Source organism: Amphibalanus amphitrite, unplaced genomic scaffold, assembly GCF_019059575.1.
Source record: "Amphibalanus amphitrite isolate SeventyFive unplaced genomic scaffold, NRLGWU_Aamphi_draft 000566F_arrow, whole genome shotgun sequence".
Taxonomy (NCBI): Eukaryota; Metazoa; Arthropoda; class Thecostraca; order Balanomorpha; family Balanidae; genus Amphibalanus; species Amphibalanus amphitrite.
In genome coordinates this window covers 375401-401506 of record NW_024882060.1, presented here as the reverse complement: position 1 = coordinate 401506, position 26106 = coordinate 375401, and the positions used below count along the sequence as shown (strand labels likewise).

General features: G+C 50.6%; 1 protein-coding gene across 1 annotated transcript in view; it reads left to right on the top strand.

Moving 5' to 3' along the window:
* The first annotated feature begins 361 nt into the window (after positions 1–361).
* The window catches only part of LOC122393979, a 47010-nt gene continuing 21265 nt past the window's right edge, over positions 362–26106 (top strand). The window contains exon 1 of the mRNA XM_043390503.1: positions 362–545. The gene's annotated coding sequence lies outside the window, so the exon portion shown is untranslated. The remainder of the gene's footprint in view (positions 546–26106) is intronic.

Genomic DNA, 26106 nt, shown 5'->3' with positions numbered 1-26106 from the left:
AAAAGTGTGTGGAGTGTGGAGCGTAGAAGTTCTAGCCTTTCTTGTAGCAAGCATTATTTACATCGTTCACACAGGCATGCGGTACAGTATATCTTCAGGCGCAAGCTGCAGTGTCACCATTGCGGCAGCCGTCCAACATACCAGCGCTTGGAGATGTGCGGTACAGCATAGCTACAGGCGCAAGCCGTAGTGCCATCTAGCGGCGGCTCAAAAGTATAGTAGCTTCACGACAATTCTTAGCTACAAGACTAAACGGACAATACGACAACTTAGCGAACAAGGAAGTCCGGCAGCGTACGTGCCTGGGTGTCGGTATCGTCGGTATTGGACTCCAGCTTGCCTTTGGTTCGACAGCTGGCCGGGTTCTGCCTTTGACCGCCGAGTGGCGCCACCGTCTGCCCGTCGACCGTCCTCGTGGGTCCGCCGATCCGGCGACAGTGTACGGTGAAGCGCCGCCGTCGCCGGGCACACCTCTGCCCCAGTTTGGTACTCCAGAGTGTACCGTGGTCTGGCTGCGTCCGCGGCCTTCTGAGAGTCCAGCACAGGTCAGTCATAGTCGCTGCTGTCATGTTTGGCTAATCTGCATTGAAGGAAAATCGATGTGCAATATCAGTTCTTCTTGGGGCCTTCTTGCACTCGCTGGTACTAAAAGGTACATTTTTTGTTTCTTTCTTTTTTGGGGGAGGGGATAAACGAATGGTCGATATCTGCTGACCAGCAACAAGGGCTGTTGAGTCATGAGTGAATGGGAAGAGGTCGAGGATCCGACACGTGGATATATTTCTTTCTTTTTGCTTGGGGGATGATGGTGGTAAATGTTCATATTTAAGTCATTAGGAGCAGGGGAATGCCGTCTGGCGACTGGCATGCTGTAATCCATGCACGCTCTTTGGGCCTCGGTTCAGCGGCCCCATACGTTACTTGAGCCGTAAGTAGTGCACGCATTTACATAGGCGAATTGATTACCTACACCATCGGACTAAAACATCAACCTAACATTCACGAGTATATCAAGGTAGCTCTTGATTCAATGTCCTTGCCAAAGTTTCCGACCGACTGAAAAACCATTGGCATAAATGTTTTAAAGTGATACTGAGGTACATTTGCAAATGTTTTTTGCAAATGTGCAAATGTTTTGAAGTGAGAGCAAAGTATAATATCAAATAGTTGGCTACCAACGAAAATCATCGATCTCATGTTCACAAATCCTCATCTGAATGATTTTATCATTCACTAACATGTTTGTGCAATGCGCTCCCCCACCCCTGATTGTAACAAAGCCAGTTATTTTAACCCGCACGGGGCTGGGGGGGGGTACATTTTACCCCCCTCGCAAGTTTTTGCAATATCTCAAAAACGGCGACACGCAGCGCCGCCAAACTTTCAGTACCTTTTTTACATCAATTTGACACGTTTCCTGAAAATTTGAGCGAAATCCGTCGGAAATTTTTGAGAAATTGACGTTTTAGTGACGTCATGTTCGCCATTTTCGCCTCAAAAACGACAAAATTTCAAACGCCGCTAACATCTTCATTTTTAAAGGAACCAAGTCGTAACAAAAAAGTTATACGTAATTCTACTTTGTCTATCAAATGGCTATCTTGGTTTTTTGAAACTTTGGGATTTTGGCCCAAATTTTCCAAAAAAACTGATTTTTTTAAAATAATCATAAAATCAAAAATTTTGAGTGTATCGAAAAACCCGGATGATATTTCAGAAGAGTGGTCTACGTGCACCTACATAACAATTTTTAGAAGAATCGGTTCAAAAATGTGGGAGTTATTAAACATTGTATGCCGTCACGACACACAAAAAAAAAATTGAAAAATGATTTTTTTGGAAGTTCTAGACCTCGTACGGAAACAAAAATAGCACCATTCGATTAGCCGTGAAAAACTGCATCAGTTAGATACCTTTTCAGGCCTTAACAACCAACTTCAAAATTTGACCCCACTTGACCTGACCTTGACCTGACCTCGACCTGAAATCCATCCAGAAGTGGTCCATATCACTTATTGAGTGTGCCTATTGAATTCTATTAGTAAAATGACCCATAAAACATGTGTCGCACATGCCCTTTTCTATATTTTGTTTTTGGTGACCTGACCTGACCTGACCTGACCTTGACCTTGATCTCTGAATGATATTGTATGCAACGAATATTTTCTTGGTAGCCTAAGAACACGTTTTGGGCAATCAGTCTCAGTCCACGACTCCATTCTTCGGCAACTACGGTGCAAGGCCGATACTGTAGGAACTTGCAATTTGTACCCTTGACCTGCCCTTGACCTTGACCTCAAACTTTAAATTAAGTACATGTTTTTAGTTGTTCGTGATGAGATCTTTTGATTGGCGTTTGAATTTTCCAAATCGGACCATTAGTTCGGGAGATAACAGGGGGGTAAAATTTACACCCCCCAGCCCCGCGCGTTCGGCTGGAGACCCCAGCCCCGCGCGGGTTAGAAGACGAGTCACTCTTGAACATCCTGCTCTTGTATGTAGATACCTACAAATACGGTTGCCCCTGTTTCCATAGCGGTCTGCTACCGAGCCCTCGGTCTGCTATCTGCATTCAGTGCATTGCACTCGCACTCATCTGCATTCACCCTCGCGTGGCATGGATCACTCAGCGCGAATAGTTACTCTCCGTCACGAGAGAAAAGCCCTCCCAAGCTGGGCTGGTGGAGTAGCTCCTACTAAACCACGAACAGACTTGGTAAACTCCAATTATCAAAAACATGTTTTTGCACATTTCTCGTTTTAGAAACACCATTAATGAAGCGCAGTTTTTATATTGTATGGAATTCAGTGACGTATAGATGAGCGTAACGCACCCAAAGCTCTGATTAAGACATTACAATCTCATATTGCAAATATCGAATTAGCTGGAGCTGAACAAACTACGAAGTATTCCAGTTCTGCATGTTCCGAAACATGACAGGCAAATGCAAATGGCATGGCTCTAGAGACCATGTTTGAGTTTCTGCGACTCAAGGCATTCCTATCAAATGCATATTAACCAAGTAGCAAGCGTCTATAAAGTATTATTGGACCCTGGACGCTTATCGGTACGCTCCTTTGGAAATATCAAACAAACTTGTGGTAGATTTCCAGACAAACACCACAACACCAGGCATATAGACATAGTTAGATACCTAACATGAATCTATTCATGTTATCTATGATATAGATTATAGATTTAACTCCAACCCGCACTGAAATCACCGGCCTGGACAATGCAGCAAACAAGCCTCCTGCCATTCGACTCGTCTACCAAATTCCCCAAGGAAATAACGCGACTTGATAACTCAAAACGGTCGGATCGCCCACGCACGGACCTGACCTGATGACCAAAGTCCTTAGGTCTCACCTTCCAGTTCAGGAACCTTACTAGTACGATCAACCGTGCGTACAACGTAAGCACTTAGTAAGGGAGAGTGGGGCACATTCGTGCATGGGGCACATTCGTTTTCAGCAGTTTATGGGAACACGAGTGACTGCAAGAGCTAAAGGTAAATTATGAAAATATGCAGTCAATCATTGCCGCCCTTCGGTTACTGTAGAAGACAACACTGTACCTGCTGTCATGCTTGATAAAAACGCAAATTTGTCATATTCGTGGGCTTTCCAAACTTTTCGCATATCATCCATTTTCGTGATCCTGACTCGGAAATGTGGTTTAACTTTTCAAAATTGAGTCCGAAGAAGCTCACTCTATTCACGGAGTGAGTCATTTTTTCAATAAGTCATTTTTTCAATAAGAAATTTTGAATTTTATTACAAATAACGTTGTGGGGCAGGTTCGTGCACGCACTGCCTAGGGGCACATACCTGCATATTTTTTTCGTTTTTACGTTTTATGACTTTATCTGTAGTAGTGACGCTCGCCTGACTCAGTCTCGGCTGCTTGCGACGTCGTGACAAGTAATTCACGTGACCTTGGAGAGGTAGGGGAGAGTGGGGTGGGTTGTATCAGTTTTTACTCCGAGACCCATAACCTCGTAACTATCCGTGATAAACTCATTATTTCCATACTATCTCCTTCCTTGATTCTTCTGCTTTTTTGTCCGAAGTAACTTTTCCGCTACCTCTACCAGTTTTTCTTCTACGGTCTGCCGAATAGAACAATGTTTTTGATACAACTTGCCCCATGGCTTGGGTGAGTTGTATCACATGGTGGGGTAATTTGTATCACTATTTCACGTTTCAGGGAGTGTGCTTGCTACTGGTTTTGAACATAACAACAACATTAAATGGGGTTAATACAATGTATATGCTCAAAGGCTTCACTTTTATTAGACCAAACTTAGGTCAATCCGAACGAAACATCGAAACGAACGAAACATCAACAGACTAGACGCAAAAGTGGCCCGTTAAGAGCAAAGAAGCCAACACATTGTGCCGAAATGGAACGAGTATTGACTAGCTACCTACAAACGCGAGCCAGGGCTTAGCTTTCGCGATCAAAAGCAACATACCCATGCATACATGCATACATACATGTTACAACATACCTCACCCGGCTCTGATACGACATGTACCTCGCCGCCATCTTGGAAAAAAACATCCTCGTGCTCAAAAACAGCGGACAGCTGGAGAAATCCATTTTCACTCACGCAGCCTTAGAACCTACCCTCACCACCGCTACGGAGATCTTTCAAATTCGTGCACATCTAAATGCTCAAAACACACATCTTCTTGCAACTTATTTTTTTAGAATGACATTAAAAAAACACAAAATCGGCTCTCACCTCGAGACGCGTCCACCCAGCCACACGACAGAACAGGGAAAGATGGCGCCCGGAAAACCTCGTCGGCTGGTCGTGTCACGAGCGTCATCCATTGGATAAGTTTGACACAATTAGCCCTGATACAACTTGGACATGATACAACTCTCCCCGCTCTCCCCTACGGAGGCGGGTCGATGGCCGGCGATTGACGCATTCTTGTTGGCCAGCCCATTTTTTCCACATATGTTGTGCAATGCATTCTTGTGGAAAGGAATCAAGTAAAATGACCCCCTGCCCATTTCTTTTGGTAAATTTCTGGCAATGCCCGGTAATTCATCCAATTTTGCAAGGTGCACGGAAGTGCCCCACCCCATGCACGAATGTGCCCCATACCTGGGGCAGTTTCGTGCAAACGTTAAGAGTTATTAAAAGTCATTTTTTCTAATAGAAGCGGTAACTTAAGAGGATAAATTTTAAAGAGTAAAAATATCTGCAATAGTTCCTTTCCATACTACATATGTACAATCAACAATTTTGCCGCTGCACTAATCAAAGAACAGATATATGGAATTATCCATTTCTTGTACGAATGTGCCCCACTCTCCCCTACATATTAAACATGCATTAACCCTCAAACAGCTTCATCGGAATATTTGCCACTGTAACTGTACCAGTTGAGTGGTGGGGCTTAAATGCGGAATTGATAATAGCCGTTTTCACGACGGGCTATCCGGCGAATGCACCTGATTTGACCAAATCTGCACCTAATTTCTTTTGCAGGAAATCTCTTCATTTTATTAATTTATTTCAGTGTTCTAATCGATGATGCTCTCTGATCCAGAATTGGAGGATCAAAAGCATGCGATAGCATGCATCCGGAAATTCCCATTGGTGGGTCGCTGAAAAAAAGTTCGGCTGGCTGAACCAATGGCTGAACCTGTTCCGGAAATTCCCATTGGTGGGTCGCTGAAAAAAGTTCGGCTGGCTGAACCAATGGCTGAACCTGTTTGTCAGTGAGTATGTGAGTATGTGAGTGAGTTTGTCCAAGCTTTTTTGGACCTGGAGTCAAAATGGGTGGACCGATGGGGACGAAAGTGGGACCGTTTGATTCGTCTCCGGCGAGGTAAGCTTTTGGTGCTGGCCTCGGTTCGCTCGGTGCTTCGTGGCACATGCTATTCCGCTTCAAAGTTTCGGTGACACGAAATTTTTTGTCAAGGCTACAGGTCAACCCGAGGTCACGGACAAAGCCATACTGGCGGGACACATCGGTAACACCTTGAACCAGTTTCCAGGGGGGTCACCGGCTGCGAGGGGTGCAGGCTGCACGTGCTGGGGTCGGAAAACCGTTTTGACGTGAGGTCCTCTGGCTCAAAGAAATTTTAAGCTATCAATCTCAAAATCGGTTCAATGGTAGTCCCAGGCAAGGCCTCCAAAATAATGCACATTTCATTGGGCTATGGATCCTCCAATTCTGGCCCAAGGCAACGCACGAGCGCTGCCGGCATCTAGTAATATGACAAAGCAGGCGTATAAGCAATTAGTGCAACCCTAGCTGACAGCTGCTAAGAGACACACTGAACCTGATTTGACCAAATCTGCACCTAATCTGTACCAGATGTGCACCAAATGTGTACCAGATGGCCGTCGTGAAAACGGCTAATAGTGATTATATGTAATATCTGCACATGCAGGGGCTAAAGTCATAGTACCCTAATGAACATAAGGCGATCGACCGTATAATACGCATTTGAATGCGTATACGAATGCGTTGCTGCCTTCATGGACATGGACTTCATACGCTTATACTTCTAATCTTCATTTTCCCGGAAAATCTATGTACAATGTAGTTTGTGGAGAAAAGCCATGTGTTAAAGGAAAAGGGCCACCTTTAACATGGGTATTGAAACTGAGATAGCCATCTTGTAGCCCGTGTCCGAAAACCAGTCTGTCTACCTCCTTACGACCGATTTCGGCCTCCATTCGTAGTTATCGGCAATTTCAAAAGAAAATACGCCAGGAATGCGTCCTTATCCCAGGAATGCGTTCTTATCCGACAATACAGCCACCCGCGGCGAGGCTTTGGTTTTTTACCAATCAGCTCCAACCAGCTCAGCTTTAACCAATCAGCTTATCTGACACAATCCGACGAGTCTGTCTTCTGAACGCTGATTGGCTTTAGTGTGACGTCATCGCTATGCCATCATACAGTAGGTGCCGTAGAGAGTATCAACATAGTACCAGTATGTTAAATAGTTTTAAATACTTTTTCGCGAATTGTGCACTTCTGGCACCAGTTTTAAAAAGATAATGAAAAATAATAATGTCAAAATGAAAAACAACGATATCTTCATATTTCACGAAGGTGGCCCTTTTCCTTTAAGACCTTTTGACCTTTCTACATCCGGGATATACTATACCACTGCATTAAGTAATCTGATGGATACCGCCATGTAATTACAATATGGGCCACGTGCAGGGACGTAGCCAGGGGGTGGGCACGGGGGCCATGCCCCCCCCCCCCCTGAAGGCAAAAATAAGAAATAAAAAATAAAAATAAATAAAAACAGCTGCACCGTACTCCCAAAAATAGTGGGCCAAATCCGAGGAGTTTTCCTTTTTGGAGGGGGTACGGCGCCAAGGCCTGTGGCCTGTGAGGTCTGTGGCCCCTCCCTGAGCAAACTCCTGGCTACGTGCCTGGGCACGTGCTTGCTTGAGTCTATCCGAGGGCCTGCCTTTTTACCGACCGTGATGCACTTGGCATGGAGCACCCACTCCATATGAGACCTGCCAATCCGGCTCTCCACCCGATCGTCTCGGATGGCTCAGTCCGGTCGGCACTGGAAGCATTGGCCCAGGCACACGTCCGTCAGCAGCCGGTAGGTAATATCAGAATTCAGAACCGACCGGCCGGCAGTCGCCGAGAGCGTTGTCGCCGCTAATGCATACTGTTTGACATCCAGTGGGAGATTGGCGGACCGGGATCGGGATTCATGACAGACATGACGCGACTGTCGCCGGCGAGATCAGTAGGTACTCAGCCCGCGGCCGGACGGGAGGCTGCGCGGTGAGCCGCTCAGTTGGCAGTGATGAGCAGCTGGCAGCGGCTCTGATCCAGGGCGGCTGACCGCCCATTCACGGAACCTTGAGCTCTGTTTGACAGGAATCGGGGGCAATAAAATTGCCAGCTATAATAACTCCCATACCCTGGTCATATCTTCGGCTGGCCGGGAAACAGCTGCCATCCATAGCTATACGTATGGTGGTAGTATTGCCGCCGTTGTCTGATCGCCGCTGCCGCCTGGTCTGCGGCTGTTTGTTCTGGCGTGGTCTGGGATGGTCCGGGCTAGTGTAGCCGCGTTCTATTGCGGCCGCTGCCGTGGTCTATGACTGTTCCTGCCGTGGTCTGGGGCTGCTGCCGTGGTCTGGGGCGGTCCGGTATAATGCTGCCGTGGTCTGGGGCGGTCCGGTATAATGCTGCCGCGGTCTATTGCGGCCACTGGCGAGATTTGTGACCGTTGCTGCCGTGGTCTCTGACCTTTGCTGCTGTCGTGGTCTGGGCGGCTGCTGTCGTGGTCTGGGTTGGCTTTTTGCTGCCGTGGTCCAGAGTAGCAACTGCCGTGGTCTGAAATATCTGCTGCCGTGCTCTGTGACTGCTGCTGTGATCTGTGGCTGCTGCTGCCGTGGTCTCATGTGGCTGTTTCCGTGGGCTGGGCTGTTTCTGCTGTCGTGGTCTGGTCTGTCTTGGTCTGGGGCGCCGAAGGGTGACATCTCCGGCCGTGCCGGTCTGAGCCTCCTCCCGGGCGTTCAGGGCTGGCTCGGGTCGATTGTGCCGGGTCTGTCGACAGCTCTGACCCCAGTGGAAGTGTGACACTCGGCGCGGCTGGCAGCGCGTCCAGTGCCGCCTTAGTGTCGGCCCCAGCTGTGCCGGACGCGCCAGATGAACGGCGGCAGGGGAGGGGCGGTCGAAGGGGACACGTCAGCTGGCGCCAATGGTCGTGCCGGACCAGCGCGCTCGTCTGCCGACAAACTGAGGTCGCCCATAGCTGAATGAGATGTTGCTCTATACGTCTACCATATTATTGGTGGGGAAGCGGGGGTTCGATCCCTGCCAGTTTTTCAGTACTCTAGAACAAAGGCTTGAGCTGATTCACCGATCCGTGAACTTGTGTGACTAGCAGGGATGCGGAGCCGGAGCCGGAGCCGGAGCCGGAGCCGCCGGAGCCGGCATATTTTGCCCGGAGCCGGAGCCGGAGCCGGAGCCATGAAACAATATAGCCCGGAGCCGGAGCCGGAGCCGGAGCCGTCAAAAAAGGGGGCGACTCCGGCTCCTTTTCTTACCCCTCGCCCGCACATGCCATTTTCCCATCCTAGAATGCACATGGGGGGAGGGGGTGGTTGCCACCCCCCGCGCCATTTCATTCCTGTTGGAGATAGAGCTTCGTGGTAAAGACCAAAAAGATTCTTTGGGAAGAGACAAATCCAATGATACCCAGTTTTACCTTCTCAGGTCAGTCATTGACCTTCCAGATCAGGTCAAACTAAAAAATGCTGCTGTTTTGGGTCACTGTTGGATATCAAGTGCGCTGCTTATCATATACCGATGACGATGACGTTTTCTGGTGCCAAGCCAGCTAGAACCTCTTTGTAACACTACCCGACCAGAATTTTGCTGCTGAGATCATTTCAGGTCAAGTTAGGTCAAGGTCAATTATATGTGTTTGTATGTCTGTGTGTGTCTGTGTGTATACTGATGTGTGCACCGAGTGTTTATGTGTCCATATTACATGAAATGATGATCTGAGAAGCTTTTACCAAAAATGCAGTCAAAAAACTTCACGAAAAGTAAATTCAGCTTGCCTAAAACGCAATTATTTTAGATGACCTAGGTTGACCTTGACCCTGACCTTGACATCTGTAAATCGTCGAACAACATGTTCCATGATAGGTGGGAGGTAAGACTGGCAAAAAAGGCCGAAATCAAGGTGTCAAAAGCTCACAAGGCCCATAGCCAACGCAAGATGTTGAGAATTGGCCATTTGGGTCATGACATGACCTGAATAACAAGGTCATATCTCCGAAACCAACAACCACAGAAACTTGAAATTTTCAGTGGACATCAAGAAAGGATAGAGGAGCAGCTATACCAAAAATCAGGCTCCTAGCTCTAGAAATGTTGAGTGCAGAGCAGAAAAACTACCTGGGGAGGGGGGGTGGCAACCCCCCCCCCCCATGTGCGGGCGAGGGTTAAGAGGAAACAATTATTTACCTAGTTCGGTTTGACAGTACAAGGCGTAAAACAATCTGGTATTCAAAATAGCCTTGTTATACAAATACAGAAGCAACGTGTACCAATCCCATCGCCTTTTTTCTTCCACCCGTATTTAATTGATCGCATAGGGGATGTACTGAGTAGAAGCCGGAGCCGGAGCCGGAGCCGCCGGAGACAGATCATTTTACTCGGAGCCGGAGCCGGAGCCGGAGCCGCCATGACATTTCACCCGGAGCCGGAGCCGGAGCCGGAGCCGATTTTTTTCTCCGGAGCCGGAGCCGGAGCCGGAGCCGTCTGAAATTTCCACGGCTCCGCATCCCTGGTGACTAGTTATGAAATTTCATTTGAAGGGTGATTTCAAAAGTATATGAGTTAATATCTTGCGCAGAGGCGTCTCAAGCGTCAGCTTCTCGGGAGCATAACTTTGCCAAGCTTCGGCTCTCAATGATATTCGCCGCTGATAGCCAGGTTTGGTGTGAGTTTGCATCGACAAAAAGCTGTTGTTCTCGTCACTTATTCATACTATGAAAATTCGCACAGGTGGTCCTAGGTAAAAGGGCTGAGGGGAGGTTTGATTAAATGTAAATACTGGATGTAGTGAGTCACATGTAACATTTTTGTCCAATGCGGACTTAACATGACACCATTCACATATGTATGGTGCTATATTGTAGTAGATTTTGCACATGCTGTACTGGCTGATTAAGGTGCCTAAAGAAAATTGAACGAACTCATTTTCATCTACCTGTCTGAAACCCTATAGGCCGCCCCACACTGGACCTCGCATGCGGGTTGCGAGTTTGCGGGTTTTGAGTTTGCGGGCAAAATACTGATTCATGGAGTGATTAGACCGTACTCTTATGGTAACTTCATGAAGGCAGTGAAGCCGGCACACCTTCAGTAAATTACATATAGTCGCAATACTAGCGCAACGAACCAAAATTCGACTCCAACGAAAAACCCGCAAACCTCGTAGAACTTGCAGACCTCGCAGCGAGGAAACTCGAAAGTTGATTCAAAATCAACTTCTGGAATGCGATGCAAGGTGGCTCGCAAGCTAAAAACATGCAGACTCGCTTGTTAGATGGTATTGTGGGTCAATCAGCTTAGATTGTATTATTTGACTTTTAAGAAACCCGAAAACTCAAAAACTCGCAACCCGCATGCGAGTTCCAGTGTGGGGCGGCCTTATCATTTTTTAACCCGAGCACCGACGGGGGTCTGCGCCAACTTCGTACCGACGGGGGGGGCGGATGACCGCCCCCCTGAGATTTCGAGAACGAAGCAAGATAGCGACAAGCGGTAAACGGCATCGGATACGCATGGACAAGGTCTACAATTTTTACTAAGGTCATTTTCAGGTCAGGTCAAAGATGACGTCACAGGGGTCGAAAAAGTCAAAATGGCGGCGCTAGATAAGGAGAGAGTTTTTCTCGAATAACTTTCGAATTAGTCATGATAGGAACAAACTAAGTGCATCATCGTGATCCTCTCGTCAATCCGGATCGAATGATATATATATATATATATATATATATATATATATATATATATATATATATATATATATATATATATATATATATATATATATATATATATATATATATATATATGTTGACCTCGAAAGGTCAAGGTCAAAGGTTGACCTCAGGTCACGTGACCTCGAGGTCATCATGTATATCAATCGATGTGTCTTGACGAGCTGAACACAATGAGACCATCCGCGCGGCTGTATCTTGTTCCTGTACGGAGGTATTGGCAAAAAATCTTTGGTGACCTTTGATGACGTCACATGACCTTACAGCTGCCCAACAGCAAAACAGACCTCAAGGTAGTGAAGGTTGATCGTATATGGAGTCATGTATGGTATGTGGGGCCATTCCGACCCATTTTAGTGGTAAAAACAGCGAATTGATTTTTCCCCATTGACTTATAATGGGGAGGTAGCGAAATTGACCTGACCTTAGGTTACCGACACCAAAATTCTGAGATTAGCAAATTGTAGCTACCAATAACTTTATAACATCCTGCGACTTTCAAAGGCCTCCGACATCTACTGTAGCTCTGGCACGGTGACAAAGTTGCAAAAAAGTGACTTGAGGTTGGGTCATTCAAAGTGACCTGGTGACCTGACCTTAAAAGTTAGGAGGTTCAAACATGCACACCATGTGTAAAATTGATGAGAGAATAGTCGTACCAAATTTGCGGGTTTTCCCGCTATCCGCGAAAAACCTCAGGGGGGGATATCCGCCCCCCCCCCCGTCGGTGCGCGTGTTAAGTAGGTAGGGGAGGTTGGGGTAATTTGGCCGGTGGTGTAAATTGGCCGCCCCCCCACCTGTACAATATCTGAAAAAAGTGAATGAAATAACTTTAATGTCTATTCATTTGTGATGGGTAGGCGAACTCGAGGACAAATGTCAAAACTTCTCCCTCATAGTTTTCTTCAAAATAAATAAAACGTGAATTTCATTAGAAAATGGCAACTTTTACTTCAGCTTAAAAAGTTGTATAATATGTAATATTTGGGCTTTAAACGAATTCTGACATTATAACGCCATTCTGGGGGAGGGGGGGGGGGGTGTTCTGCGGTTCCAAGAGCAATTTCATTTAGTTCCGTACAGCCATGACGACTTTATAGACAAAAAATTTCAGAATAGCAATGTGGGGTTATTTGGCCGGGACTAGCGGGGCAACTTGACCGGTGCGCTCAGGGTCGCTTTGCTGGGACGGCCGAGTTGTTATGGTCAATTGTACCATAAATGACATAATTCATGACCAATTTTGACTACATTGATGCCTTATTTCCTATTGGACAGCTGTAAGGGCATGTGACGTCATCAAAGACAGCCAAACGTTTTTTTTTTTTGCTAATAAATCCTAACAGGAAAAAGATACAGCCGCGCAAATGGTCTCATTGTGTTCAGCTCGTCAAGGCACATCGAATGATATACATGATGACCTTCAAATCAGGTGACCTTGAGGTCAAGCGACTTGAGGTAGCGTGACCTGAAGTCAAAATTTGACCTTGACCTCTCGAGGTCAACACATTTATGTTTCGATGCGGACTGACGAGAGAATTACGATGCTGCTTTTAGCTTTGACCTAGCTTGATTACTTCAAAAGTTATTCGTTAAAAAAAAAACTGTAATCGCATCTAGATCCGCTATTTTGACTATTTTCGACCCCTGTGACCGCTGAGTCAGCCTCCCAAATGCGTCAAATGCGTCGTAGGACACATGCCATTGCTGAATGTGAAGCTGAATCGCCTATAACAAAAAATCCCGGTCTCAAACTAACACCGGCCAAATTGCCCCACACCCCCGGCCAAATAACCCTGCTAGTGGGGCAATTTGGCCGCCTTGCAGGCCTTTTTAATACGTCACAATTACAATATAAGTTATTACTCTATCATTTCAAGTTCACTGTCCAGTAAAGTAAAATGAATGCGACACCTGCCAGCGTTTAGAAAATGCAGAAATGTGTCGTCAATTTTAAGTTACATCGTTTTCTAAAAAGGCGGCTAAATTACCCCAACCTCCCCTAAAGCAAAAATCCGAAAATGTATAATAGGATAGGGGTATTTGTACAGGTTTTTCTCAAGCGTCGGACGGAGCCGACTGAAGGCGAGTGCGGCGGGTCTTGGGTGGCGTGGTGGGGCTGGTTGAGGTTGATGTGGAAGAGTCAGTGGATTGGGTTTTCTCCGAGTTGGAGAAGACGACAGGCCGAGGTGGTGGGGGTCTGCGCTCGGGAGCAGGTACTGGCTTGGAGCCCCCGCTGGCCTCCGGCCTAGGAGTCGGTTCCTCAGACGGCATGGGTTGGCCGGAAGGGGTGGAGGGCTTGGTGAGGGTAAAGTACTCCGCCTCAGTCAGTGAAGGGGGGGGGGGTGGGAGGGTCTGGCTGAGGTCGGAGGGCGAGGAGTAGGATTGGATGAGGGGTGGGAATCCGCGTACGCGCGAGCGTCGCGGGGGTCCCAACCCCGGCGGATGAGGAGGGTGACTTGGGTCTCGTAGGCCCAGCGGGGGCAGGATGGGTCGTCCGCGGGGTGGGCGCCGCCACAACCCGCGCACAGAGGATCAAGGGAGGAACAGGATGAGGACTCGTGCCCTGCCTCGGCGCAGATGGAGCACGTGGGGGAGTTGGTTGGATCGGCAGTGCTGCTGGCGGTGCCCGTAGCGCTGGCACCGCCGGCAGCCGAGAGGTTTGGGGAGGACAGCTCGGACGGGGAAGGAGAGGTAGGCAGCGAGGATGTAGGGGGAGGTTCGCAGGTGGTGAAGGTTAGGATAAGGATTTTAGGGGAGCGGGGTGGGCGGTACACAGAGGTGACGCCCACCCTGGAGAACCCCTCCTCAAGGTCGGACAAGGGAAGATATTGCAGGGATGGGGCATTATATCAATCCCTGGCTTTGGTTTAGGTGGGGCGGAGCCCACACCTTCACCTAAGCACCCGCGATTCGCCGGAGACCGAGCAAGGCTCGCTTCTCCGACGCCTCGCAGGCGACGAGGAGGTCGCCCCCTCGCAGCGGCCGGGCACGGGGACAGCGCCCGATCGCCGACGAGAGAGCGTCCCCCACCGCCCAGGGGGAGAGGTCGGACATAGGAGAGCCGTCCATGCGGCGGATGCGGATAAAGGATGGGACAGGAGCAGAGAACGAGGGATAGGAGGTGTAGGTAGGGGTAGGGTTACGGGACATGGTGGCGGAAGGGAGGCGAGGTGGGTGTGTGGGGTGCGTGGGTGTTGTGGAGGTGGTGTTGGTTGGTGGTGTTGTGTGGGCTTTGTGAGTGTTGTCTTGTGTAAAGTTGTTAGTGGTGAGGTGCAGCAAAGTGTGACTTACGAATGTGTAGAGTGGCGATCGAAGGCAGCGGCAGCAGAGGTAGCACGTCGGTCGGAGAGCGAAACACGACTGCGTGATGTACTTAGGTGAAAATGGTCATTGCATACAAGGCCATAGGTATATACATGTATGTATATATGATAATGAATAGGGGCAATACCGCCTAACCGGGCGGCCTTACCCCACGCGATACCCTGACAACATCGAGCGTCATTACAGGCGTAAGCACTATAATGGAACCGCCGCATTGATAGCCTCGCTTGTCTGAATAAATGGCTTTGAGTATCTAAGCATGATTTTGTATTTGGACCACTTTAATGACAGTGAACTAGATAAAGTGAATAAAGAAAGTGACAAGGAAGTTATTTGCCAGCAAAATTGTGCAAAATCACGGAAATCACACGCAAAACTCCCAAAATCACCTTGCACAGCCGATTGCCGCCATGTCACCAATTAATGACACAGCAATCTGATCATCAGACATCAAGGATGTTTGTTTTACAAAATAGTAGGGTGGGCGTCATTACCCGATGGGCGGCTTTCCCCCGTCGTCCCCAGCCTATAACTGCTTAATGTAAAAATAACTCTATGTTTGTTTCAGACGGTACTGGCGCGCATATGCCACACTTTAGAAGTAACTTTCCCTTGGTAGGAAGAGAAAAACATCGGGACCAGACGCATCGTCAAACTTTGCCGAGTTTTGCGACTTTGGGCAGAAGGTTTGCAGTATCTCTTGCCACTACCCACTGGATGCTGTAGCATGGATAAACAGGCTACAAGTTCTTTGTCTCACTGGTTGTCGATAGAATTGCTTGTCTTCCTAGTCCTAATAACAAATGTGTCACATGCATGAATAAATGCAATAAAAGCAGTAGAGGAGAGCGCATTCTTAGAATCAACGTCGGCCCCATGGCACTCAGCCTCCCAGTCCTCCCCCCCCCCCCCGACACACACTGCCTCTTTCTCTCGCTCACGTTATCAGCTCCAGAGGCTGGAGAGATAAAAGCGACAATATTCAGTTCGCACTTGTATTCACAGCACATAGCGAGATATGAGATTTATATATCAACGTGTAAAATACCAACCCATCTTTGCAGAATAGGCTGATATACCGAGAGCATATGCTCTTTTTTTCGCGAAGTTGCGTCTCAATTAGTTGCGAAACGGCGAGAGTATTTTACCCCCAAAAATACAGTCCTTACCCTCCTCCGCCAAGTCTGGTGAAGGAGGGGTGCAGCAAACCTCCACTGCCGCTGCTGAGGCGTTCTGCGACAAATCGACAAGTGCCTCGCACCCTCATATTTTATTTTTTGCTGAAAATTGGTCTAAGGGTTGTGATGGGCGGGGAAGCCAGCTGTGGCAAGGATTTTTTTCTTTGAATAACGGTTTCCGAGATATAGCCTCGGGCAATTCCTGGAGGTCACGCTGCAACCCTATGTTTCGCGGCCTATAACTCAAACTGTTGGTTTTCTATGATAAAACTTTATATGGTTCAACTCGCAATTGACCAACAAATATTTTGTCTATCTCGGATTTTAAATTTTTGAAAATTTTGATCACGTGACCTCTTGACCTCTTTTTCGAAGAGTGGCCTTGATATTATCCCCCACTGAAAGTTGGTATTTTGTCTGATGGCGATTAAAGCCTTATCAATTGCAATTCATACGCGATAATAAAAGTGGCTTTCGGCCAGCGCTGACCTCAGGTCAGGTCATTTTTGTGACCTGTCCTTTATAAGCCAGTGGCAGAATTATCGGCTACCACCGAAACGCATCTGACCGGTTCAAATACTTTTGAATCATGTTGAGTTAGGCTGTTATTGATGGCACTGGTGCGGCTTTGCATCAGTGACCCGCTGAAAGGTCATCCGAGGTCACCCGTTGAACAAACGACAATAATTTTCTTTTTTTGGCTGTACCTTTTGATCGAAGCGACGTGGAACAGGCAACATTGTGTTTTCTTTGGCCTAGCGCCAGTTTACTTTGAACCTCGATATCGATGACCTAAGGTTAGGTCAATTTCTTGACCACCCCATTAAAAGTCAATTGGGGAAAAATCAGCTACCTTATTTTTACACTAAAACGTGCCGGGATTGCCTAATATACCATGAGTGACTTCATATACGATCAACTTTGACTATCTTGAGACCTTTTTTTGCTCTTGGGCAACTGTAAGGTCATATGACGACATTGAAGGTCACCAAAGGTTTTTTGCTATTAACCCGCGCCGGGCCGGGGGTGTTTGAACACTCTGCGCCCTGCGTTTTTTCGCAGATAGCTCAAAGCCCACCTGTTCGTGCATCTTTTCCGCACATGTTGTGAAAATTTCAGACCCAGGTCGCCTTAGGTCAGGTCACCAGGTCACGCCAAGTGACCTCACCTCAGAGAAAATAAGAATGCTCGTCATAGCTACACCAATTGATCGATTGCCTTGACACTTTCAGCGATTGATAAGAGCATCATTATCTATAAAATGTTCATCTCGGAATTTTGATATCGGTGACCTAAGGTCAGGTCAATTTTGCGGTCTCTCCATTATTATTATTATATCTCCATTATTATACGACGAACGCTATTCTAGACACTCTCAATACATCGAGATGTAGGTAAAATTGACACACTGAACCGGAAAATGGCAACTGTGACCCCTCGTTATGTCCCCGAGGTCATCTCAGGTCACGAACAGAATTTGGCAGTTTTTCGCTAATAACTTCTGATAGAGGCGTGCTAGAGCGCTGAAAATGCCTTAGATGTGTTCGGCTCGACGTTATGGATCGACTGATATGCAACATGACCTTTTCCGGTCAGGTCATGACCTTGACCTGAGGTCAAATTTTCAAGTTGATCTTTCAAGGTCAAATTATAGTTCATTCGACGCGTCTCGACGAGAGGAACACGATGCTGGCAAAAGTAATGTCATGACTCGTTTGGGTCAAAAGTAATTGCAAAAAAAAACACTTTTCGTGAAAACGGGTAGTTTTAGAGTTTTTGCCCTCTGGAGGCTAAACCGTTGACCTGAGGTCAAATCTGAGAGCAACACTCAGAATGGTCAACACTCAGCAACACTCAGAATGGGCTATCAAATGCGCTTTTCTGCGGCGCTGTAGCTCTATCGGTTCCCGAGATAGCCGCCGGCAGTTTCCAAAATTTTGAAATAGTCAACATTTTACCTTTGGTGACCTTTGGTGACCTGACCTTTGCCCTGACGACCCAAGTGTTTTCGTCCATATTTTGGACGTTCTTTCGATTGCCGCTTACCGCGTGTCACTACGTGGCCCAGGAACCGAGTTAGAAGGGAGGGTGTTCAGACCCCCCCCCCCCCGGCCCGGCGCGGAAGTCTCGGAGCACCGGCCCGGCGCGGGTACTCTCCTTACAGGTTCAAGATACAGCCACGCGGATGGGCTCATTGTGTTCAGCTCGTCTAGATGCATCGAATGATATATATGATGACCCTGAGGTCACGTGACCTAAGGTCAACTTTGACCTTGACCTTTCGAGGTCAACTTATACATATAAGTTTCGATGCGTATCGACGAGAGGATCACGATGGTGCTATTAGCTTATTCGTAGCTGGGATACGTCGAAAGTTATTCGAGAAAAACTTCATATATATGTAGTGCCGCTATTTTGACTTTTTTACCCCTGTGACGTCATCTTTGTCCTGGCCTGAAAATGACCTTTGTAATTGTAGACATTATCTGTGTGTATCCTGTGCCGTTTACCGCTTGTCGCTATCTTGCTTTGTTCTCGAGAGCTCGCTGTCGCTCCCGCTCGTAGTAATGGGCAGGTCATAAAAATGACCTGACCTGAGGTCAACGCAGGCCAAAAGCCACTGTTTTATTATCGCATATGAATGGCAATCGATAAGGCTTAAATCGTCATCAGGCATAATTGCAACTTTCAGTGGGGAAAATATCAGGGTCATAAAATAGGTCATATAATAGGTCGAAAAATAGGTCAAGAGGTCACGTGATCAAAATTTTCAAAAATGTAAAATCCGAGATAGCCAAAATATTTGTTGGCTAATTGCAAGTTGAACCGTATAAAGTTTTCATCATAGAAAACTAATTGTTTCTGAGTTATAAGCCGCCAAACATAGGGTTGCAGCGTGACCTCCAGGAATTGCCCGAGGCTATATCTCGGAAACCGTTGTTCGAAGAAAAAACAGCCTTGCCACAGCTGGGTTTCCCAACCATCACAACCCATTAGACCAATTTTAAGCAAAAAATGAAACATGAGGGTGCAATTTTTTGTCGACCCATTGCGGATTCCCCTGCTGTGAGCTTATCCAACGGTAACGCCGCTGTTCATTGTCATTAGTGTCATGCGGGGCAGCTGATGTAGATAGCGCTATATACCAGGTAGGGTCGTCCGGCGATTCTACCTGATCGTGACGTCAGCTCGTGACGTCATCTGGGGGCAAGTCTTGAAGTCCCGTTTAAGTCCTATGCAAATGGGCGATTTTTGAAGCGCTCTAGAACAAACTCTGCTAAAGCTAGCACAAAACTAAGGGCATCATCGGAAAGCCGAGACATTTTTCTTCGAATTATCTACGAAGTGTTTTTCACTAAACCCATTAGTTTTTCCAAAAATGCGTAAAAAAGCCCCCATGCCTCCGCAGCCTCCCTTCCGCCGGCCGCCACGCCGCCGCGGTAGTGTAGTGGTTAGGATGCTTGCGCCGTAATCCAAAGGTCGTGCGTTCGAATCTAGGCGCGGGTCGTACTTTAATTGAAATTGCAAGCAGAATATATGTTTTTTCTTGATAAATCACTTTTATTACAGCTAACCGTTCATAAGACTATCGATAACAATTGACTGAAATCCAAAATATAGAATACATTTTAATGAAACAAATTCAAATATGGCGGCCGTTGCGCCAGGCTCCGCCCCCGACTCCGCCCCTTCGTGTGACGTCATCTGTGCACTTGGACACACAGGGAGATAGGGGACGACATGGGCCTGATTCCTTCTTGCGTAGCTGAAAGACGCACCGGCGTGTTATGGGACGCGGCGAGGAACGGGCGAGACAAAATGGCGCCCGGCGCCGGGGGGGGGGGGGGTAATCTCCCCATGCACGCGGTGAAAGCCGTCGACAGACCTAGCTATGTAGCAGGGAATGTCCACTAACATACCTGCAGTTTTTCGCCGGCGAGGGGCCATCGCGACCACAGTGGGATCCTAGTTTTACTCTCGCTGATGCACGTTGGTGTGGAACCCGTTCGGCGTAGGAAGACTATGGTGGTGATGTTTGCCAGCGTTGGCTTTCTTTCACGGATTTTGTTTTCTTGTTGGATTTTGCTGCTCACATATCGATTCACACATACATCACTCGCACTCAAGACTGAACAGTGAACATTCAACTCGACTAATGTGCCCCGCGCCCTTGCCGACGGCTCGCCGGCGGGCACCCGACTCCGTCTCCCGGCCGGCCCCGGCGCGGCGCCGCGGCGCGGCCGTCCCGGTTACCTGACCCGGCCGGCCAAAGGTCGGACCGGCTCCGGCCGCCGCCCGCTGCCAGCCCGCGGCGGGCCCGGGGAGGGGTACTACACTACATTCTTCCATTGTCGTGGTAACATGCTTGGTGAGGGCAAACATTGGCATTATTTCTTTCCCATTAAAGGTAGTGTGCCAGCTTTCCTGGACCGTATGGAGTTAATGGCCCAGATAAGGAGAACCGGATTTTTAGAACTTATCCATACCTTCAAAACTCATGGAAACGTTTTAAATTCTTCAAATTTTGAGTACCCCAGTGCGAAATTCGCCCCGACGGGTTGTCGGTCGTACCCCAACCACATTTCACACCACTATGAACAATAAATGCACACACTGAAATCGCTATTACCGATATGCTCATCCAATCAAGTTTCGATAAACCCGTTCATCATCAGCTCCTGCGGTTTCGAACACGCCTGTTAGGTGGTGCGGTAGACCACGCCTGTTATGTTTTGGTTCGTTTCAAGTGAAAGAGCACACAATCAATGGAAAACGCGATTTATTATACCGCGATACGTTCAGGCCGAAAGAGTGTCCAAAAGAGAAACAAGTATGGCGAGCGCCGCGCCTCGTCGCCCGCGCCAGCTCTGCCGCTCGGCGCGCAGTCAGCTGGCGGCGGCAGAGGCGCTCACAGGCATGTAGCCGGGGCGGCCAGCGGTGGCGGCGGCAGGGGCGCGCGCAGGCGCGGCCAGCAGCCGTGCGGGGGTTGGACCATAACACAACACCTCCCCCCCAAGACGATCACATCGTCTTCACTCCAAAGCGCCACAGCGGACCCTCCGGGGTCCGGGCGCACAAGGCCACCGCAGCGCGGTGCAAACGGCGGCGCCTGCGCTCTCTTCCGCGGCGTCTCGGGCGCTTCTTGCAGCGGACGCGCCCGCCGTCGCACGGGGAGGTCCGCGGCAGGCGTCGCTCCGGTGTCGGTGGCGGCCACGGGTCGCGGTCAGCGGCGGCTCTGGTCACCCCTGGACTCGGGGCCACGAGCGGCGGCAGACGCGAGTCGCACTCCGTATCCCGCTCAGCGAGCATAGCTGCGACGGCAGCTGCGTGAAGCGGGTCCTCAGCGTCCTCCCACACCTCGTCATCGACGGTCGGACCGAGCACGTCATCCACCACCTCGACCGAGTGGAGGGTGGTGTCACCGAGGTTCGTGTCACCGCGCCGGTCGGACTTGTCACCGGCGGACACGCATCCCTGCGGCGTATGGAGGAGCTGCGCGGCGGCGTGAGCCGCTACCATTTGTTCGGGCGGGTCTCCGTCCCCACTCCGTACTGGCAGGCCTCCCGCCGGCGGCGGCGAGGCTCCGTAGGCGTCAGCCAGCTCGGTAGGCTGCGCCGCATGACTACAGCCGGCTTGGCCGGTGCCCGCCGGCGGCGGCGACTCGGCGGTGCTGGCGGCTGGGCCTCCATCCGTGCTTCGAGTTGGCATGCCTCCCGCCGGCGGCGGCGAGGCTCCGTAGACGTCAGTAGTCTTACTCAGCTCGGTGGGCTGTGCCGCACAACAGTCGGCTTGGCTGGTGTCCCCCGGCAGCGGCGACACGGCGTAGCCGGCGGCTGTACCTCCGTCCCTGGTCCGCGTGGGTAGGCCTCCCGCCGGCGGCGGCGAGGCTCCGTAGGCGGCAGCCGGCCTGGTAGACTGCGCTGCGGTGCACCCAATCTGGCCAGTGTCCGCCGTCGGCGGTGACACGGCGGGGCCGGCAGCTGCACCTCGGCCCGTGCTCAGCGTTTGTAGGCCTCCCGCCGGCGGCGGCGAGGCTCCGTAAGCTACAGCCGCTGCATCCGGGCCTGCAGGCTGCACCGCAGTGGCCCCGGGTTGGCCCGTGTCCGCCGGCGGCGGCAACACGGCGTCACCAGCGGCTTCGTTTCCATGGCTGGTCCGCGTGGGAAGGCTTCCCGTCAGCGACGGCGAAGCTCCGTGGGCGTCAGTCGGCTCTGTAGGCTGCGCCGCGGTACATCCAGCTCGGTCCGTGTCCGCCTGCGGCGGTGACACGCCGGGGGCTGCCTCCATGGTCTGTGCTGGCCAGCCTCCCGCCGGCGGCGGGCAGGCTCCGCGCGCGCCAGCCGGCTCGGTGGGCTGCGCCGCGGTACGGCCGGCTCCTCGGCCCGTGTCTGCCGGCGGCACCGACACGGCGGCGCCGGTGGCTACCGATGGGCCTCCCGCCGGCGGCGGCGAGGCTCCGTGCACTCCGTCCGTGCTGCACGTTGGAATGCCTCCCGCCGGCGGCGGCGAGGCTCCGTAGGCGCCCGTAGCTCCGTCCGGCTCTGTGGGCTGCTCCGCAGCACATCCGATTCGGCCCGTGTCCGCCGGCGGCGGTGACACGGCGTTGTCCGGGGCTTCATTGCTGTCCGTTGTCTGCGTTGGCCAGCCCCCCGCCGGCGGCGGCGAGGCTCCGTGGACGTCAGCAGCGTCACTCAGCTCCGTGGGCTGCAGCGCAGTGTGCCCGGCTGGGCCCGTGTCCGCCGGCGGCGGTGACACGGCGGTGCCGGCGGCTACCGCTACTAGCGCCACCCCCGGAGAGTCTCGTACTCTCGTCACTGCAGATGTCGCCACTGGACGATCGGCCGTGGTGCTCGCCCTCTGGTGGCATACCACCTCAAAATGTCCTGGTTCGCCACACGCACGACAGATGGCGCCAGCGGCGCGACACGTGTCTCCGCCGGCGTGCTGGCGACGACCACAGGTAGGGCAACGCTCAAGAAACTGACGAGATGTTTCGGCGGCGGCATGGGCGACACTCGGCCGCCTGCGGCCCCTCTTGTAGGCCGGCAGGTGGGCCACGAAATGTCCCTTGGTGCCGCAGAGGTCTTGGCACGTGGCATGGGCACTCCACGTTTCCCCCACTGTCACGGCGTGTCTGAGCGTCGGCTCAGAGTCCTCCAGCCTGCTCACCGCTCTTGTCTCACTGTCGCGCACACTGCACTCGACACGGGCTTTGCACGTCGAGGTCGACTTCAGGTGCGGGGCCGGAGTCGCCGACGCCGGCAGGCAGACAGTCCGGCGGGCGGCGGCAGCTGGTCCAACGGATTCATCAGCGCCTCGCTCAGCCCCCGACTCTGACACTCCGGCCGTCGTGCCCGTTCCGGTCCCCGCGGAGGGCTCTCTGTACAGCAGCCTCTCCAAACGCTCCAGGCGCTTGTCGGCCTCGGCGGCTCTCTCCGTCTGCCTCTCCAGCAGCGCCGTCAGTTCTTGAATCAAAGTTTTCTTCATCGCGCTGTAAGCTGCTCAGTCACGTAATTACAAAACCGACCGCGCCATGTTATGTTTTGGTTCGTTTCAAGTGAAAGAGCACACAATCAATGGAAAACGCGATTTATTATACCGCGATACGTTCAGGCCGAAAGAGTGTCCAAAAGAGAAACAAGTATGGCGAGCGCCGCGCCTCGTCGCCCGCGCCAGCTCTGCCGCTCGGCGCGCAGTCAGCTGGCGGCGGCAGAGGCGCTCACAGGCATGTAGCCGGGGCGGCCAGCGGTGGCGGCGGCAGGGGCGCGCGCAGGCGCGGCCAGCAGCCGTGCGGGGGTTGGACCATAACACAACAACGCCCAAAGCCAGGGCCCCGGTAACGTGAGGTAGCCGAGTCAGGGCAGCGTGCGCTGACCCAAGCCGGAGCCGCGCGTCCTCCCGGTGTCATGTGATAGCCCGGGGCTGCCCGCGGGGATGCCGTAGACCGCGCCCAAAGCTGCGGCCCCGGCTTGGGTCAGCGCACGCTGCCCCGACTCGGCTACCTCACGTTACCGGGGCCCTGGCTTTGGGCGCGGCTTCTGCTCATACCTTGTGATGCGGTGGTGGTGCGTCGGGCTGCGCGCTCTGACTTCGGCCAAGAAAAATGCGTCAGCTGATCATTGTCATTTCTGCCACTTGCGTGTGGTGAAATGGGGTCATAACTTATGAGACGGCTTTTTCATATCAATTATTTTACATAAAATCATATTTCAAACCATAAATAATGTTCGACAGCCAAATAAAAGAAACAATACCAATACGGGCTTACAGTTTAAGGCTCGACATTGTGTTGTCTACGATTAGACAGCTGATAACTCATTCCCGTACGTCGTATGGTCGTAACACTATAATGACCTTTGCTTATTGTCACAAGTGCGCTGCATTCGCGATTGTTGCCGACGCCTGTTTGCAGGTGAGCCCACTACAGTTGTTATACATATCTAAAAACCGATAAACTTTTAGGCGAAAAAGGCACTATTCCAGGCCCATTTTTGATTTTTTTGCGATATTAGGTAAAAACAGAAGCTTCTTATCCTAGGAAAAATAAAATGGGAAATCTTTCAAAGGTGGCACACTACCTTTAATATTAAAGTATTGCCTGATTATCTCGTCTAGTGCTGCCATCTTTCGAATGTTGTTCTCCCTAGTTGTTCATCCTAGGGGTCGCCGCAGTCTGCCCCGCCGCAGTCTGCCCCGACACTAATGTTCCGTGATTATCGCCGGCTCTAATACGGTCCCATTGTCATCGCCAGGCAGCCGCATCCTGTTTTATTTCTAGCGTAATATCGGCACAGTCTGTCTCGACATATCCCCTGTGTATTGGCCGTCAGGCAGGAGTTCGTCGCTTTCTGATTAATTACTATAATTATATACTATAATTAATATACTATAATTAATTACTATATATGTTAATTATAGTCGCATATACGTACGGATAGATACTCTTGTATTGGCTCCACTCAGATACATGCTGGTGAAATATGGCGATAACATCATGTTTGTTAAGGCAGCCCATTCAAAGCAATGAGTTTTTCATGCTTTTTCAGTTTAGGCACTGTAGAGCTCAGTCCAAAGAGTAAACAGAGCTGGCGTACAGTATCTGTGCGTTCGTTCGGCTCTCATACTCACTGCTCCGAGTGTTCGCTCCGTTACATCAAGCAGCGGAGTTCTGCTTTCACGTCGGCCTCGATCGATCAGTCTGAGAAAATCGGCGCGCACACCCGGCACCAGCACTTCAGTTGTGACCGTCAGACAGCGTCGGACGGAACTGACTGAAGTCACGGTCAGCAGTCAGCTCTGATGTCTAGGATGATATCATGATGCCCGTGCGTATAGCCAGCGATGGGGACCGGACGCAGAGTGATTAGAGGCGTAGTAATAATATGTAATTATGTAATGATCCACCTCATCCTTAGAAAGACGGGAGCGGTGGCTGGGAGATAAGAAATGGAGACCGGGAAACAGAGAGGCAGGCTCCAGATACTCGGAACTCAGAACGATCCCGTGGGTCGCGTCCGTTCTGACCGTCGTCCCACGGGTCAACAGGAGCGGCCGATATCGGACCCGCTGTCATCGAACAGCTACCTATCAAATTAATCCCACACGTGTGTGGTGCGTCGCGGCAGCTACCAGCCATTATGGATTTCCCTGGCGGAGCGTTTGTCAATATTCGGTCAGTCCGGTAGACTGGACAGTAAAGGCGCCAATCGGGCAGCCCAGTTTGGCTCCAGTGCCGGCCTACACTGAAAAGCCATCAGGTTGTTTGGCGGCTGTCGGCTGAGCTTAACCGGCCGACGTGGTCGGGTGCCGACGTGCCGCTGCATTGGTATGCAGGCTGTGACCGCTCCGCGGGGAGAGGCAGGAGGTGAGAGAGAGGGGACTAGGGGACGCTACTCGGTTACCAGAGGTACGGATATAGGGCCGGAGACACAGTGATTAGAGGCCCAGTCACAAAAGAAACAGGGGAAACCACGTCACGTTCAAAGACAAGGGAATCGGACGCTGTAACTTTGAGACCGGGAACTGAAGATCGGGAAACATAGAGACAGGGCCAAAAGACT